An 18469-nucleotide genomic window follows, 5' to 3' on the forward strand; every position below is an offset into this window, starting at 1 on the left:
GATCTGAAACAAGAGGAGTTGCTTTTCAAAATAAACCATGCAAATCACAAGACAGAAAAAAACCAGACAAGACTCTCCTCACCGCGGTGTGACACTATGCAAATATGAAAAACCCTGTTGTGAAAAATTTGTTGGAATTTCACAGGAAAAAGGTCACAATTTCACAAGAAAATGTTTAGAATTTTGGCAGTATTATAATAAAAGTCGTTATTTTAAACGCAAGTCAAAATTTTACAAGAAAAAACTGAACTTTTGTGCAATATTATGATAAAAGTTGGAATTTTACTCAATAACAGTCGCAATTTATAAGAAAAGCTTATAATGTTGGCAATTTTATGAAAAGAGTCATAATTTTACTTGGCAAGTCACAATTTTATAAGAAAACTTTAAAATGTTGGCAATACTACTATATTGTGAAAAAGACAGAACTTTATAGGACAAATGACACCATTTTGCATTAAAAAGTAATAGTTTTACATAAAAAAAGTCATCATTTTACGAGAAAATATCGCAATACTACAGAAACAGAAAGAATACGAGAAATTGTTCCCAATTGTATAAGAAAAAATTCGACACATTGTAAGAAAAAGGCTGCTTTTATAGTTGTTGTTTTTTTGTTGTTGTTTTTTTTTGTATTTGGTTTTTAATCTTCATTATTTAATTCAAGTTATTACAGTCTGTCTCTATATACATCTACATTTTATTGTTTTAATTAATTTTGGCCAAAGGAGGCGCATTTCAATTTCTTACACACACTTGTTATTATATATGTTGACCAGAGGGGGAGCACTTATAAAACCGACACACAGTCTATTTGAAAAATCCCTCCTTTTTGGGACCACCCTCATTTTGATAGATTTCACCACCAGGGGTGCAAATGAGACATTCTCTATTAGATGCAATGGTTTTCTGTATTGGGACCATGATTTATGTCATCACTTGTTCACACCTCCTCATATGGAAGCGACTTTTCCTTGTTGATGTCTCAAGAAGGGTAGAAATACAAGAACACACACACACACACACACACACACACACACACACACACAGCTAGTGTCAGCAAAATGAACAAATTGTGTGGCAAGAGAGCTGCAAAGAAGTGCAAAAAAAGGTCCAACCAAGTAAATTAAAAGGGCCATATTGATCGTTTTTCCTTAGAAAGAAAGTCTTGTGCAGTCCTGTCAATTGAAATATACAATATAATTCACAAGAAAAAGATATACAGAAACACCTTGATAACAGAATTGTCTCTAAAGGGTTCATATTATGATTTTTCCTACATCTAAAACACATCCTGGTGGTCTACATAACATGTAATGGTGGTTCTTTTATCAAAATGTTGCATAGATGATGTTTTATAGACCTTTTTTTGACTGCGCCATTTTGTGGGCGGTTTTATGTACGTGCGTCTTCTTCCCGCCATCTTTGCTGTAGTTTTTGACGCTTCCACAGCGAGCCCACTGACAGATTAAGTAAGAACTATGCGCTACTGTGTATTAGAAATGGCAACAGCGTACGATGCATGTGACTGTACGAGCCAGTTTGCCCCAAAAACAAGAGGATAGAGAAAGAGCGGGAGCTTTTTGACTACAATGTCGGACTACAATGGCAGACTCGCGCAAAGCACTTTGGGTAAATCTCTACTAGGCTTGTACCGGTACTAGTATAGTATCGCGGTACTAATAAATCAAAAACGGTACCATACTCTGTTTGAAAAGTACCGGTTCCTCATATTATTTTTTTTACAGGCATGACCGCGCGTCGTCATCATGTTGTGATATTATTGGTTTTACTAGCAGAGGAGCATGTTTGGCAGCGCACACACACAGAGTACTTACAAGCAGACACAGTGTGTAGACAGAAAAGGGAGAATGGACGCATTTTGGTCTAAAAAGTAAAGATAAAGGTGAAGTTATAACACTGAAACACCCTCAGGAAGAGGTGCTTCAAGACATGGCTAGCTAGCTAGCGGCTAACATCCATCCGCAGTCCGAAATATGGTTTTAGCTACTTCTAAATCACTAATCCTGGTCTCCATGGCGACAAATAAAGTATGTTTTTTTTACAAGCATAGGAGGATACAATAGCTCACCGGCGTCACAATTTAAACAAACGCCATGGGTAGATCTACACCTGACATCCACTGTAATGATACCAAGTACAATAGTGTATCTAGTCGATACTACCATGTGTACATCGATATTTTTTATCATCACAAAATCTTTTTTCTTTTCTTTTAAACATTCATATTACATTCATGAACTCGGGAAATATGTCCCTGGACACATGAGGACTTTGAATATGACCAATGTATGATCCTGTAACTACTTGGTATCGATACCCAAATTTGTGGTATCATCCAAAACTAATGTAAAGTATTAAACAACAGAAGAATAAGTGATTATTACATTTTAACAGAAGTGTAGATAGAACATGTTGAAACAGAAAATAAGCAGATATTAACAGTAAATGAACAAGTAGATTAATAATACATTTTTACAGTTTGTCTCTCATAACGTTGACAAAATAATAGGTAGATAAATGACACAATATGTTACTGCATACGTCTGCAGACTAATTAGGAGCCTTTGTTTGTTTACTTGCTACTAAAAGACAAGTTGTCTAGTATGTTCACTATTTTATTTAAGGACTAAATTGCAATAAAAGACATATGTTTAATGTACGCTAAGATTTTTTGTTGAAAAAAAGCCAATAATGCCGTTTTTGTGTGGTCCCCTTTATTTAGAAAAGTATCGAAATACATTTTGGTACCGGTACTTGTACCAAAATATTGGTATTGAGACAATCCTACACTCTACCATTTATGGATATGTCCGCTGACGTCACACTTGGAAAAATCGTCACAAATGGGGCAAATTCCAAAAGGCTTGTTTGGAGAAAGTATGTAGGAAGGCAATCGTTTTTTTTTTTTAAATATGGTCGGCAAAGTCTCCATGGTTTGATTTAAAATGTTCTGTACTAATACACAAAAACAGGTACCAATACGTAAGAAAAGTTGGGTTTGCATAACAAGGCACCTTTAACAAGGAAATATATGTTGATAATAATCACAGACTTGTCTTTAAATACATGTATAATATTTGTTAGCCTTTTTAAAAATACATGTGTCATAGCCAATAATGCAAATGTACGATGACGTCATATTTGGTTTAGTATCGCCGCGTTTATGTGATTGCAGGATTTAAAAATTGCAGCACGTTCTTTTTGTTTTTGTTTTTTTTTTTCATGGTATTTGTGTCTTTTTGGATCATTCATGTCTGTGTTGGTGCTCCTGTGATGCCAAATATTTCTCGTGCTATTATTTTTCAATAATATTTTTTTTTTCCAATAAACCCAATAATAATCCATATAGTGGTGCTGTTTTTGATAAATCAAGTTGATTTGACATTTGTCACACAACTCAGTATACTCGACAACAGGATTCCTAACTTTTTTGATCTCAGGGCCCAACTTTTCCACGACAGAGGGCTAAACACTGGATTAGTCATCTTATTCTTGAGTTTAATGATATTCAATAATTATATCTAACCTACTTACAGTTTACAACCTTGTCAAATGATACGAAAGCATGTGTTAATCACAGAGTGTCACGGCCCCGGCGCATTCCAATGCGCACTTATCTTTGCGCTTCCAGGAGTGCGCCAAGCGCGTGTCAGTCCGGCGGCAGCAAGCGGCTGCAATCAATCACCAGCAATCAGCGCACCTGCGGCTGATCAGAGGACCACCTTCATTAGCCTGCACAATCTCCTATCCCACGCCAGAACGTAGCTACCTGTCCTGTACACAACCATTCGTTCCCGTGTGACGAGCTGCGTGTCTCGTCTCCCCTTGTGTTACCTTCTGGTTCTCTGGCTGCCTCTTGGATCTCGACCTCCCACCTGGACACTGACTTTTTGACGCCTCTCCTATCGCCCACGACTTCCTGCCTGTCTCTCAGATCTACGAGCCTGCCTGCCCTTTTGGACTTGCCTCTCAGTCAACACTCCAGTAACACTCAACAGCTAATCCCCACACATAGTCACACACCATACACATTGTTTGGATTTATTACACACTTCATGTTATTATTTATATATATTTGTGTATATATATATAAATAAATATAGTGCTAAATACTACGCCGCTGTTTGTCTGTGCCGTCTCCTCCCCCTGTACATAACACAAAGATTATTATTTATTTAACACATAATCCTTAGGTCAGGCTGATTAAAAAAATAAGAACTAACCAAATATACTGCCTAAAGAGTCAAACTGTAAATAACTGACGAAATATAAAGTTGCATACAATTATGTTGTGCTAAAATAAATTGATAATGAATATGATTAAGGAAATTGTCCATAAAATCAAAGTGCAAATGAAAATACAGCTTCAACACTTAAGTCATATTTTTTTTGCATTTAAGAAACTTCACTATGATTTTAAGCGCCAGACTTCTTCTGTTTGTTTCAGATTGCCATTACTGCCACAAGTGGTAGAGAAGTGAATTACAACTTAGTACCATGCAGTCCTTATGGACGACAGCAGAGAAAACAGATATTTTTTTGGCAGCCCTCTAGGGGGCGCTCGCGGCCAAGAAGAAGAAGAACATGTCACGGCCCTGTGCGCACCCCAGTGCGCATTCATCTGTGCTCTGCGCTGGGCGCACCTACAAGCGCACGCCGGCGAACGCCACTCCGCTGCAGCAGGCGGCTGCATTCAATCGGCTCAATCAGCACTCTACACACCTGTCGCTGATGAGCTTCTCGCCTTCTTAAGACAGTGCAAACCTGCGTTCCGGGCCAGAACGTAGCGACCTGTTCCCATACAGTAAGTCGTCATAGTAAGCTCTATGCACTCTCTCTCTCTCTCTCTCTCTCTCTCTCTCTCTCTCTCTCTCTCTCTCTCTCTCTCTCTCTCTCTCTCTCTCTCTCTCTCTCTCTCTCTCTCTCTCTTCCTCTCTCTCTCTCTCTCTCTCTCTCTCTCTCTCACATCTCTCTCTCTCTCTCTCTCTCTCTCTCTGTGTTTCCCCCCCCGCCGTGTTCATTTGTCTTGTGTTTCCTTATCGTCATCCAGCAGCATTCATCCGTTCCCGCGTCACAAGCAGTGTGTCTCGTCTCCCCCGTATTCCCTCTGGTTCCCCTGGCTGCCTTTTGGATCTCGACCTCTCGCCTGCACACGGACCTTTGACGCCTCTCTCCTGCCCTTCAACTCACGCCTGCTCACGGACCTCCGAGCCTCCTTACCCCTCTTGGACTTCGGCCTCTCGCTCAACACTCCTGGCAACACTCCTCAGTTAATTTCCACACACAAAGCCGCACACCATACATAGTTTGGATTAATTACACCGCCTCATTTCCCTTGTTTAGATAATAAATATAGAGTTAAACGACGTCCCTGCTGTCCATGCCGTCTTCTTCCCCTGTACACGTAACAGAAGACTGCTCTACAGAACATCTATTCTACAGTAACTTAAGGTGTTAAGCATAATCATCAAAATGTGGTACACTTTTACGGGACTGACAAGCATATGTGTGTAAAATTTGAATAAACTTAGTCAAAAAACAGGGCATGATGATCAGTGACTAATTATTATAATAATCTGAAGATCATAAAAGTTTGAATATATTTGTTTTACATTTATGGTAGTACATATCATTAACACTGTCACGGCTGCAGGCAATCATCAATCCACGCACCTGGGTCTGATGAGGGCAGACGGCATAAAGACCAGCGGACCCGAAGATCCGGTGCCGGAACGTAGTTCACTCCTCGTGGTAAGCGTCATGTCTCTGGCTTCCCTCCTTGTACCTGCTCTCTGTGTGCTTTCACTCTGCCCATGTCTTATGTCATCTGTGTTCCCCGCAGTGTTCCTGCAGTTTCCTGTGATCGAGCTGTGCGCCTCGACTTTCCACCGGACTTTGGACTGCTTCCCTGGATTCTCGACCCCCTCTTGAACACGGACCTCGTCACCTCTCTCCAACCCCCGACTGTCTTCTTGCCTTGCCACTAGAAATGTCCGATATTATCGGCCGATAAATGCTTTAAAATGTAATATCGGAAATTATCTGTATCGGTTTCAAAGTTATCGGTATTGGTTTCAAAAAGTAAAATTCATGACTTTTTAAAACGCTGCTGTGTACACGGACATAGGGGAGAAATACAGAGCGCCAATAAACCTTAAAGCACAGCCCAGTCACATAATATCTACGGCTTTTCACATACACAAGCGAATGCAATGCATACTTGGTCAACAGCCATACAGGTCACACTGAGGGTAGCCGTATAAACAACTGTGACACTGTTACAAATATGCGCCACACTGTGAACCCACACCAAACAAGAACGACAAACACATTTCGGGAGAACATCCGCACCGTAACACAACATAAACACAACAGAACAAATACCCAGAACACCTTGCAGCACTAACTCTTCCGGGACGCTACAATATACACCCCCGCTACCCCCTACCCCCGCCCCCCCCAAACCCCGCCCACCTCAACTTCCTCATGCTCTCTCAGGGAGAGCATGTCCCAAATTCCAAGCTGCTGTTTTGAGGCATGTTAAAAAAAATAATGCACTTTGTGACTTCGATAATAAATATGGCAGTGCCATGTTGGCATTTTTTTCCATAACTTGAGTTGATTTATTTTGGAAAACCTTGTTACATTGTTTAATGCATCCAGCGGGGCATCACAACAAAATCAGGCATAATAATGTGTTAATTCACGACTGTATACAGTATATCGTATCGGTTGATATCAGAATCGGTAATTAAGAGTTGGACAATATCGGAATATCGGATATCGGCAAAAAAGCCATTATCGGACATCTCTACTTGCCACTATGGACTGTTGACGGATTCATCCAACACGCACGTACAACACCTGTTGGTAACATTCACATTGCTAATTCTATTCACTTAGAGTAGCATACACACTCCAACATATCATCAGTGTCAATAAACCTATTGAACTGATTCCTGCCGTTGTGTCGTCTCCTACCCCCGCCGTGCGTAACAAACACCTGAGCGTTGGTATATTTGCGAAGGCAGAACATTCGCCATGCTGTGTAGAAGCCGGTTGGATATCTGCAGGATAATAAGTGGCTGCTAAATGTCAATCCATATTAAACATGGCAGTCCTACCCAAAGGTTATGTCGGAAGCAAAGAATAAAAATGTCACTTCAGTGTTGCTGGGTCTTAAATAGTGTCTTCATGGAGGTTATCTACCAACTAAGGGATTGTTGTTCACACTGGCTGAGAGTTGTTTTATGTATCGCCAGTGTGTAACCGCGTACTTTAGAAATGTTCAGCCACGCTGGAACTAAAAGTCCCGTCAACTTGAATGCAAGACGCTGCAAATCGTTTGGAGGCGAGCAGGCGAGCTGCGCTCCGAGGTCACGCCGAGGTTAGTCCCCTCAGTAATGAAAAGACAAGATCTTCCATAGCTAGTTTCAGTACACTGGAGATATAAACTCAACTGCCACACCATTAGGTACACCTCCAGACCACAGCTGAGCAGGAAACTTATATTTTCCTAGAGCAGGGGTCGGCAACCCAAATTGTTGAAAGAGCCACATTGGACCAAAAATACAAAAACAAATCTGTCTGGAGCCGCAAAAAATTAAAAGCCATATTACATGTGTCATGAAATATAAATTTAATTAAGAGGACTTAAAGGAAACTAAATGACCTCAAATATACCTACAAATGAGGCATAATGATGCAATATTAGTGTACATATCGCTAGCCTAAATAGCATGTTAGCATCGATTAGCTCGCAGTCATGCAGTGACCAAATATGTCTGATTAGCACTCCACACAAGTCAATAACACCAACAAAACTCACCTTTGTGCATTCACGCACAACGTTAAAAGTGTGGTGGACAAAATGAGACAGAAAAAGAAGTGGCATAAAACACGTCCTAGAAAGTCGGAGAAAGTTGTAAACAAACTAGACGGTGAGTTCAAGGACCGCCAAAATTAGTAGGACAAAACGGCGCTCGCCAAATACTCGAATCAGTGAAGCATGTTTAATATAAACAGTGTGATTTATAACATTTAGGGAGGTTTGTGTCATGTTTGTCCTCCTACAGAAACCATGCTAAAACAAAAAATTGATTTTTTTCCCCTCATCTTTTTTCCATTCTTCATACATTTTTGAAAAATCTCCAGAGAGCCACTAGGGCGGCGCTAAAGAGCCGCATGCGGCTCTAGAGCCGCGGGTTGCCGACCCCTGTCCTAGAGGAACCCAAGGAATAATCAGTCCAGGCACCATCATTATCACCATCACCTTCAACTGCACAGTTACGGTTTTAAGTCACTCATTGAGCGATATGGTCTAAAAACCATGTTGTCAAATAAATGACAGCCTCTTGTGTTACCAAAGAATATCAGGATAAATGAAAAATTATAATATATCTGTTATGTACGGCGGGGGAAGGAGACCACACCACGGCAGGAGTCAGTTCAATAGGTTTATTGAAAGTTAAAGTTTAAAGTTAAAGTACCAATGATTGTCACACACACACACACTAGGTGTGGCAAAATTATTTTCTGCATTTGACCCATCACCCTTGATCACCCCCTGGGAGGTGAGGGGAGCAGTGGGCAGCAGCGGTGGCCGCGCCCGGGAATCATTTTTGGTGATTTAACCCCCAATTCCAACCCTTGATGCTGAGTGACAAGCAGGGAGGTAATGGGTCCCATGAGTCTTTGGTAGAGATGTCCGATAATATCGGCCTGCCGATATTATAGGCCGATAAATGCATTAAAATGTAATATCGGAAATTATCGGTATCGTTTTTTTTATTATCGGTATCGTTTTATTTTTTTAATTGTTTTTTTTTATTTTATTTTATTAAATCAACATAAAAAACACAAGATACACTTACAATTAGTGCACCAACCCAAAAAACCTCCCTCCCCCATTCATTCACACTCATTCACACAAAAGGGTGGTTTCTTTCTGTTATTAATATTCTGATTCCTACATTATATATCAATATATATCAATACAGTCTGCAAGGGATACAGTCCGTAAGCACACATGATTGTGCGTGCTGCTGGTCCACTAATAGTACTAACCTTTAACAGTTAATTTTACTCATTTTCATTAATTACTAGTTTCTATGTAACTGTTTTTATATTGTTTTACTTTTTTTTTTATTCAAGAAAATGTTTTTAATTTATTTATCTTAATTTATTTTATTATTATTTTTAAAAAAGGACCTTGGTTGTCCAAATTAGGCATCATAATGCGTTAATTCCACGACTGTATGTATCGGTATCGGTTGATATCGGTATCTGTAATTAAGAGTTGGACAATATCGGAATATCGGATATCGGCAAAAAAGCCATTAATCGGACATCCCTAGTCTTTGGTATGACTCGATGAGTGTGTGGGATGTGTATGCTACTCTAAGTGATAGGTGCAAAACAATGTGTAGAATTAACCATGGGAATGTTACCAGAGGTTGTTTTATGTGCGTGTTGGATGAATCCTTCGTCAGACCAAAAGGGGCAAGGCGAGAAGGCAGTCCGTGGGCAGGCCAGAGGTCCGGAGACACAAAGGACATAAGACACAGGAACAAGGGAAGGCACAGAGAGAGAGCAAGTACGCGGGAGGGAAGCCAGAGACGGGATGGTGATGCGAGAGTGAACTACGTTCCGGCACTGGAGCTTCGGGTACGTTGGTCTTTACGCTGCCTGCCCTCATTAGTCTCAGGAGCGCTGATTACAGATTGCCTGCAGCTTTGCCGGCGGGTGGAGAGCGAGCAGGGGCGTGTCCTGGCGCGACAATGGATATCGTCAAGCGCCGCGACAATATCCATTTCATAACAGGCTCCTCCCTTGGCGGCTGAGGTATTTTATAAGGCATTGCATCATTTCCGGTTTTCGTTAAACATATGCATGTTGTGATGATACGCTGCCCAGATCATGTTTTCTTCAAGTTTAGGATGTGTTCCAGACCACAGCAAACATTACCCAGCTTGCAAAGATCATAATAAATCCATTAGAAGAAGACAGTCCGACGTTTCCTTTAACTTGGACACACACAACTATACCTTTGGCCAGTTTAATTCAGTCATTTCCGGGAGTTATCTCACCCTCTGAGAAGTTTTACTAATGTTTTCCAATGTTGTAAAAATGTGTGGAATAAATATTACATTTCAACATTTCTGTCAACAAAGATTTACGTCAGCCTGCGACACATAGTCATTTTGATAGTAGGCTAATGTAGCTAATATAGACCCTTACATCATGTGTTGTCTTCATTATAACACTTATATAAGGCATTTAAAGTCATTTAAAAAAGTCACCTACTCAGTGGCCTAGTGGTTAGAGTGTCCGCCCTGAGATCGGTAGGTTGTGATTTCAAACCCCGGCCGAGTCATACCAAAGACTATAAAAATGGGACCCATTACCTCCTTGCTTGGCACTCAGCATCAAGGGTTGGAATTGGGGGTTAAGTCACCAAAAATGATTCCCAGGCGCGGCACCGCTGCTGCCCACTGCTCCCCTCACCTCCCAGGGGGTGATCAAAGGGGATGGGTCAAATGCAGAGGACAAATATCACCACACCTAGTGTGTGTGTGACAATCATTGGTACTTTAAATGTAACTTTAATTTTGATAGTAGGCTAATATATCTAATATAGACACTTACATCATGTGTTGTCTTCGTTATAACACTTATGTAAGACTTTTAAAGTCATTTTGATAGTAGGCTAATATAGACCCTTACATCATGTGTTGTCTTCATTATAACACTTATATAAGGCTTTTAAAGTCATTTTGATAGTAGGCTAATATAGACCCTTACATCATGTGTTGTCTTCATTATAACACTTATATAAGGCTTTTAAAGTCATTTTGATAGTAGGCTAATATAGACCCTTACATCATGTGTTGTCTTCATTATAACACTTATGTAAGACTTTTAAAGTCATTTTGATAGTAGGCTAATATAGACCCTTACATCATGTGTTGCCTTCATTAATACACTTATATAAGACTTTTAAATTAATTGTGATAGTAGGCTAATATAGCTAATATAGACACATCATGTGTTGCCTTCATTAATACACTTATATAAGACTTTTAAAGTAATTTTGAAAGTAGGCTAATATAACTAATATAGACACTTACATTATGTGTTGCCTTCATTAATACACTTATATAAGACTTTTAAAGTCATTTTGATAATAGGCTAATATAGCTAATATAGACACTTACATCATGTGTTGCCTTCATTATAACACTTTATGTAAGACTTTTAAAGTCATTTTAATAGTAGGCTAATATAAATAATAAAGACACTTACATCATGCCTTCATTATAACACTTATATAAGACTTTACATTTTTTGCGGCTCCAGACCGATTACTTTTTTGTATTTGTGGTCCAATATGGCTCTATCAACATTTTGGGTTGCCGGCCGCCATCAAGAGCTGTGAGTACTTCTGCATGACACGTTAAGTGTTGCAAAAAAGCCTTTTATGTGTGAATAAATACGAAGCAATGCTGTATATCGGTGATGATGGTTTAACTTTAGCGTGCAAATACACTTCAAAATCCTGAAGAGATTAGTGCAGAGTATCTTTGTGGTTTCATGCTTGCTGTTGTGTACAAAAGAAAAAGCATCTTCTAATATTTTGGGGATCTTATTTATGTCATCTCAGTCAGTGTGTACAGTGGATAGTGTGTATCGCCTCTTATCAGTCAAGCATCACCACTTCCTCATGTTCCGAGCCTCTCTTCACTCCCAGGAGATGTTCCATCAATTCGGAGCACAACAACAACAACAAACAGGATCCCTCTCAACAGCTTCAATCTCTGCCTCTGCATGGAAACTACTGAGAAGCGCCCTCTCCATGCTGCACATGCGGAAACTAATTCAGATTAAAAGTATTGCTGTAGTGTTTTTTAATCCTGATCCAATCTGATATCATCTCACGCTCTCCGGGGAAACTCTGAATTTTTTATTTTTTTTCGCTATCGATTATTGTAAAGGTTGCAGTTGAAGAGAATGTTGAGGTTGTTGCACAACTAAGTACTTCTCACATAAGTCATCAGAAGAACAAATATAAAGTCAATCCAGATGCTTTTGTCAATCCTAGCATGAAGAGAGAAGTGTGGATTTTTAGAAGCTTCTGTTTTTTAGATGCAATTTGTGCTTCGGATCATCACCCCCCACCCCAATGAAGGATGGTTACAACAACACTATTGTGACCACACCCATGCAGTGACAAATAGGGAGACTGCATTTGTTCAAATTAGATTTGAAGAAGCTTTTTGGATTAAAGGTCAAACGTTCTATCTGGCTCTCACTTTCCCTTCCCTCCCCCTTACCTCTCCTGCTCTACTTATTTGTTTTGTCTTGCCCTAACTTTCTTGGAGCCTCTTTTTGTTCTGCTCTCCAAAATATAAACAATGGAATTGATCAAATGCCCTCTCAAAAAAATTGACTAAATCACCTCGACAAAAAACTTGAATTTGAGGGAACCTGCCTGTCCTGACAGGACATTTGTTGCTAGATAAATGATGGTGTCTTGGGAGAAGTGGAGTGTCATGTGCCTGGGGATTTTTTTTCCGTTGAAGACATCTACCTACTTGGAAAAAATGATAACATCTACTGATTGGAGTAAGCGTTGCCCTGGTGTATCGACTAATTGGACAGATGCTGGCAGCCGTTCTAAGTACTCTGAAGCTGCCACAAATGATTGAAGGATGGCCAGAGCTGTGGGCACTCAGACGTTTGTGATTTCTGGATTAAATGGCAACATCTGGGAGAAGCTTTCCGCTCTGCAAGGCAAAATTATGATCAATTTGCGAGCCAGAACAGACTAGAGCAGACAAACCATTGGAATGTGTTTACTCGCCCTAAGCAAAACAATCTTTATCTAAAATGTGGCTCCCTCTGCATTGGCCTTAGCAGGGTCATGCAGTAAACACCCCCAGTGAGACCATCGCAGGGAAAGACGTTCTGAAATTCCTTCCACCTTCTTATAAAGACACCTGGAATGTCGATTCTGTTCCATGGTGCCGAATGGAGCGACTTCCAGGCCTACGGAAAACTACGCACCCATGGACTACTATTACACAGCCCACCCCCATCCCACTCCTTCCCTAGGGTATGATGGATTATGGAGGAGCGTCTGAATGGCTGCGCTTCGGACTGGATGACACCCTCACCCCCTTTGGAAGTCTCAAGTTTTTGTGTGTTGTAAATTGGTGGAATAGCTCGGTTGGTGGAGTGGCTGTGCCAGCAACTTGAGGGTTCCAGGTTCGAAACCCGCTTCCGCCATCCTAGTCACTACCGTTGTGTCCTTGGGCAAGACACTTTACCCACCTGCTCCCAGTGCCACCAACATTGGTTTAAATGTAACTTAGATATTGGGTTTCACTATGTAAAAGCGCTTTGAGTCACTAGAGAAAAGCGCTATATAAATATAATTCACTTCACTTCGCTTATTGTTACTTGAGGTTTTCTTGTTGTCTCAAACTTTATTTCAGTACAAAACATGCATCAGGTTAAATTCAATTTCAATTTAAAAAGTATAAAAAATGTTTCACATGAATTGAAAAGCTGTGATGAGGTGGCGACTTGTCCAGGGTGTACCCTGCCTTCCGCCCGAATGCAGCTGAGATAGGCTCCAGCACCCCCCCCCAGACCCCAAAAGAGACAAGCGGTAGAAAATGGATGGATGGATGAATTGAAAAGTGGGGAGAAGGGGGCTCTAAATACAATTCTGCTTAGGTCCCCAATTTAACCTGAAGCGGCCCTGTGGAGGGAGAGTGTGATCAGCGCGCTTGCAGGAGCAAAGGTCACCGCCTCTGTCAATGGTGTTGAGGGCGGAGCACCATCGGCTATGTGCAGGACGGCGAGACACAGCTGGCAGGTGATTAGATTTTACAGGTGGTACGTGGTGAAGTCACGTCCTGCTTGAGAGAGAACTTGCTGAAAACAATCTGATGATTAAAACCTTGTTAAAACCTACACGCTTGGCTCCGGTGCTGTGTCTAACAGTGGAACTACAGGGAAGTACTTCCACAGGCCCATCGTCAAATGTCGGAAATTTAGGTTTTCCCACAATGAACCACAGCTCTTTCAGCCATGATGCTACCGCCATCACGCTTGACTGTAGGCAAGACAGAATTATTTTGCATTACGCACATGGCTGTGGTGACTCATTTTCAGTGGATCGACAGTATAAAAGCTTTACATTGACTACTTTAGTATTTCAACCTTGACTTTCTGCAGTGTTCTGTAACAAGGGAGTCTAACTCGCGGTAAATGTTGGAATTCATGTTTCTTCCTAGTGCCGGAGTTCTGTCGAAATGAGCTACCTCGTGTGGATAAAGAGTTGCCTTTGTCACTGGCGCTACAAGTAAGTCATTATTTTAAAATGTATTTCTGACCAGTAAGCTTAGGGTTGTCGCAATACCAATATTTGGACAATCAACATTGTACCGGTACCGGTACCAAGGGACCACAAATAATGGCATTATTGGCTTTATTTCAACAAAAAATACTGTACTCTACACACACATAAGGACTGGCGAAAATTGCGATCTAATCAAAAAAACAAACCCCAAAACTCAAAATTACGCTCTAGCGCCACCTAGGAAGAAAACACAGACCAAACTGCCTGTAACTCCCAGTAGGAATGTCGTAGAGACATGAAACAAAAACCTCTATGTAGGTCTCACTTAGACCTATATTTCATACACTGACAACCCCCAGCAAAAATCAACAGGAAGTTTGCAATTCCCCCTTCAAAACAAAAGTTGTGTAAAAACAGTCACCTTTTTTCAAACATTATCTCCTCTGAGCGCGTTTGTCGTGTCGGCTTCAAATTAGCACAGGAGAGAGATTGAACCCTTCTGATTAAAATTTTATGAAAGAGTTTTAATTATTGCTCCGGTTTGGATTTTATGAGCCCTCAAAATCAGTCCCGTCCATCGCTGCTTGCAGCTTTAATTATCAGTTATTTTTATCTTCTTTGATACTTTACATTAGTTTTGGATGATACCACAAATTTGGGTATCAATCATCTGATACCAAGTAGTTACAGGAACATACATTGGTGATAATTTAAGTCCTCGTGTGTCCAAGGGACATATTTCCTGAGTTTTTATAAACATAATATGAATTTTAAAATTAAAATAAAAAGATTTTGTGATTATAAAAAATATTGATATAATCAATGTAGTATTGACTAGATATGCTCTTGTACTTGGTATCATTACAGGGGATGTCAGGTGTCGCTCCACCCATGGCGTTTGCTGTCCTACGGTGTGTAGTGAAGCATGTTTCTCATCCTGCAGGGATGATAATTGTAAGAAACTTACTTTATTTGTCGCCATGGAGGCGAGGATTAGTGACTTAGAAGTCTCTAAAACACTGCCCACTGTGGATGGACGTTAGCTAGCCATGATTAAAGCACCTCGGTGTGTTTCAGTGTTATAACTTCACCTTTATCGTTAGTTTTTAAGCCAAAATGAGTCCATTCTCCCTTTTCTGTCTACACACTGTGTCTGCTTGTAAGTACTCTGTGTGTGTGTGTGTTGCCGAACATGATCCTCTGCTCGTAAAACCAGCAATGTCATGCCCATTAAAAAAAAGAGAACCGGTACATTTTAGAAGCGGTATAGTACAGTCATGATTCATTAGTATCGCGGTACTTTACTAGTTCCGGTATACCGTACAACCGTAATGCAAACCATTACAGCGTGAGGAAGTTCACATTGACGCTATAATAGTAGCATACCTTTTCGTTTTCATTAGCGTCTAAACGACAATAGCAATTTCAGTGAAAACAAAACATGCGTGTGCATCGAGGCACTGCGACAATTAGAGTGGTAGTGGGAGCAACGTTTCCTTTAAGGTGCGCACCTGCGCAATTGCGCACTGCTCACGCGTCCTCTGCGCACAGCAAATCTATGCCGCGCAAAAAATCAAATCCCACTCTAAACAAAATAAACAAATCGTTTGTTTTGTATGATTTTGCAATTTAACTGTGAGTAACAGGTGACGAAAGGCGGCCACAACAGATAAAACAATGTTTGTCAACACTTAAATTATTGTAACGTCTGTGGAGACACTTAAAGGAGGACAGGAATTCCATCGGTCCCTTTATTTAGCGAAATTGTTTGTCGGCCATAACCACACCAAAACAATGTGTAAAATACTTTTATCTAGCAAAACTGGTCGTTGTCTACCGTACAAACCAAGCCAAAAGCAACTCTTTGTCATCTGTTATATCAACAGCAGCCGCTTGCTCTCTCTCTCACCTGCACCAACACATACACTATGGCAATTAGCCACTGGTGCGTTTATGGCCACACAAAAAGTTGGACAACTCCAACACCACACGTAAATTGTAAATTTCAGGTCGTTTTACTATGACTCCTCAATCAGTGTGCTTATTCTACTGTCATTTGTTAAGAATGTTATTTTTTGGATATTAATCATGAAATGATTATACAGGACTACATAATTGCTAATAAAAATATTTATTTTACGGACAGAAAGTTAATAAACACTTCATCTCATGCAACATGTGAATGTTTTAAGGGGAACTAAATGTGATCTCTGAAAGGGGTACACAATCTTTCCAAAGCAGGACCCCCACCCATGCATAAAATACTATAGTGCATAGCTGAATAAAATTAAAAAATATCTAAGTGGGCCAAATCACATATATTAGAAAATAATCTCTTGAAATTGACTAGTCACTTGATTATAATAAGACATTTACATTGTTATGTCAGGTTTGAGACATATGTGCTGCTGGTATGACCACAGTCTGTATTCCACTGAATGCTCAGGGTATTTGTGTGTTTGCTCACACACATGAAAAATTAGAGGGAACATTGAGTGGGAGCATTATCTGATGGATAAATATGCCTGTCGGAATGTGCTACCTCTATAAATAAATAACAAAATAATAGCCATTCTACATAAGTTAAGTTAAAGTACCAATGATTGTCACACACACACTAGGTGTGGTGACATTTGTCCTCTGCATTTGACCCATTCCCTTGTTCACCCCCTGGGAGGTGAGGGGAGCAGTGGGCAGCAGCGGTGGCCGCGCCCGGGAATAATTTTTTTGGTGATTTAACCCCCAATTCCAACCCTTGATGCTGAGTGCCAAGCAGGTAGGTAATGGGTCCCATTTGTATAGTCTTTGGTATGACTCGGCCGGGGTTTGAACTCACAACCTACCGATCTCAGGGCGGACACTTTAACCACTAGGCCACTGAGTAGGACACACTGAGAGCTGTATTCGATATCTAAATCGGTTGTCACGGCGCAAGCGCATGCCGTTGCGCATTCCTCAATGAGCTACGCCTTGGGACACGCCCACGGGCGCTCATCTCCTGCTGCAGCCGGCGGCTGCAATCAATCAGCAATCTACACACCTGTCGTTGATGAGCTGTCCTGCCTTCATAAGCCCGCACAACCTGCTATCCCACGCCAAAAACATAGCTACCTGTCCTGTACACAGACCTCCGTTCCCGCGTGAGGAGCTGTGTGTCTCGTTTCCCCCGTGTTCCCCTCTGTTTTCCCGGACTGCCCCTTGGATCTCGACCTCCCGCCTGGACACAGACCTTTGACGCCTCGCTACAGCCCCCGACTTCCTGCCTGCTCACGGACCCTCTCGCCCAACACTACCGGTAACACTCTACAGCTAATCACCACACATAGTCACACACCACACACATTTGGGTTAGTTTCTCACTCCATATATATATTGTATTTGTATAAATAAAACACAGCTAAATACGACGTCCATGTTGTCTGTACCGTGTCCTTCCCTCTGTACACATAACATCCGCGTTTCGATACTTATGGTAGCATTTTTCGTATCGCCCCCCCATCGAATTATACAACTGTAGCTTTTTTCAATGAAACAGCTCATTTTGACGGAGCACTCATGCATCCCTAAGCTGTTGACGCTACTGCTCCACCATGTTGACCGTTGTCAACACAATACAATTATCTTGCTCCTGCCTTGTTCGTTAATCAGACAATAACAGCTCTTTGTTGAGTCATCTTTAGTGGATGTAGTAAATCTGCACTGCACAAGCTGCTCAATAACTACTTTAAAGCCCCTTGTTGAGACGTTCTAAGAGAAAATGTTGCAGAGATGTGAGCAGCGCACTTCCATTCTGTATCTTTGTGAAGGCCTTCTGGAATACAGCAGATCCCCTGCGGTCTCCTTCATTACTTCAATTCAGTCCTGAGACCAGATGGGTGTGGATGTTTCAAACAGCAGCCACATTTGCATTTCAAACTCTCCACCTCCAGCCCAGAGGCTGGTCATGTTCTCCAATGCCACCAAAGCAGTTGGGTTTTAGCATCAGCTTCAAGGTACTGGAATAAAGCAGCTTCATATGTACGACCCACACAAACAAGCCACACGTAATTATGACTCTCATTAGACTTGCTAATAATT

General features: G+C 41.0%; 1 protein-coding gene across 1 annotated transcript in view; it reads right to left on the bottom strand.

The window, feature by feature from the left end:
- The window catches only part of kif5ab (kinesin family member 5A, b), a 362881-nt gene that overhangs the window by 341150 nt on the left and 3262 nt on the right, over nucleotides 1–18469 (bottom strand). The window lies entirely within an intron of this gene.

The sequence above is a fragment of the Entelurus aequoreus genome, linkage group LG26 (assembly GCF_033978785.1).
Source record: "Entelurus aequoreus isolate RoL-2023_Sb linkage group LG26, RoL_Eaeq_v1.1, whole genome shotgun sequence".
Lineage (NCBI taxonomy): Eukaryota > Metazoa > Chordata > Actinopteri > Syngnathiformes > Syngnathidae > Entelurus > Entelurus aequoreus.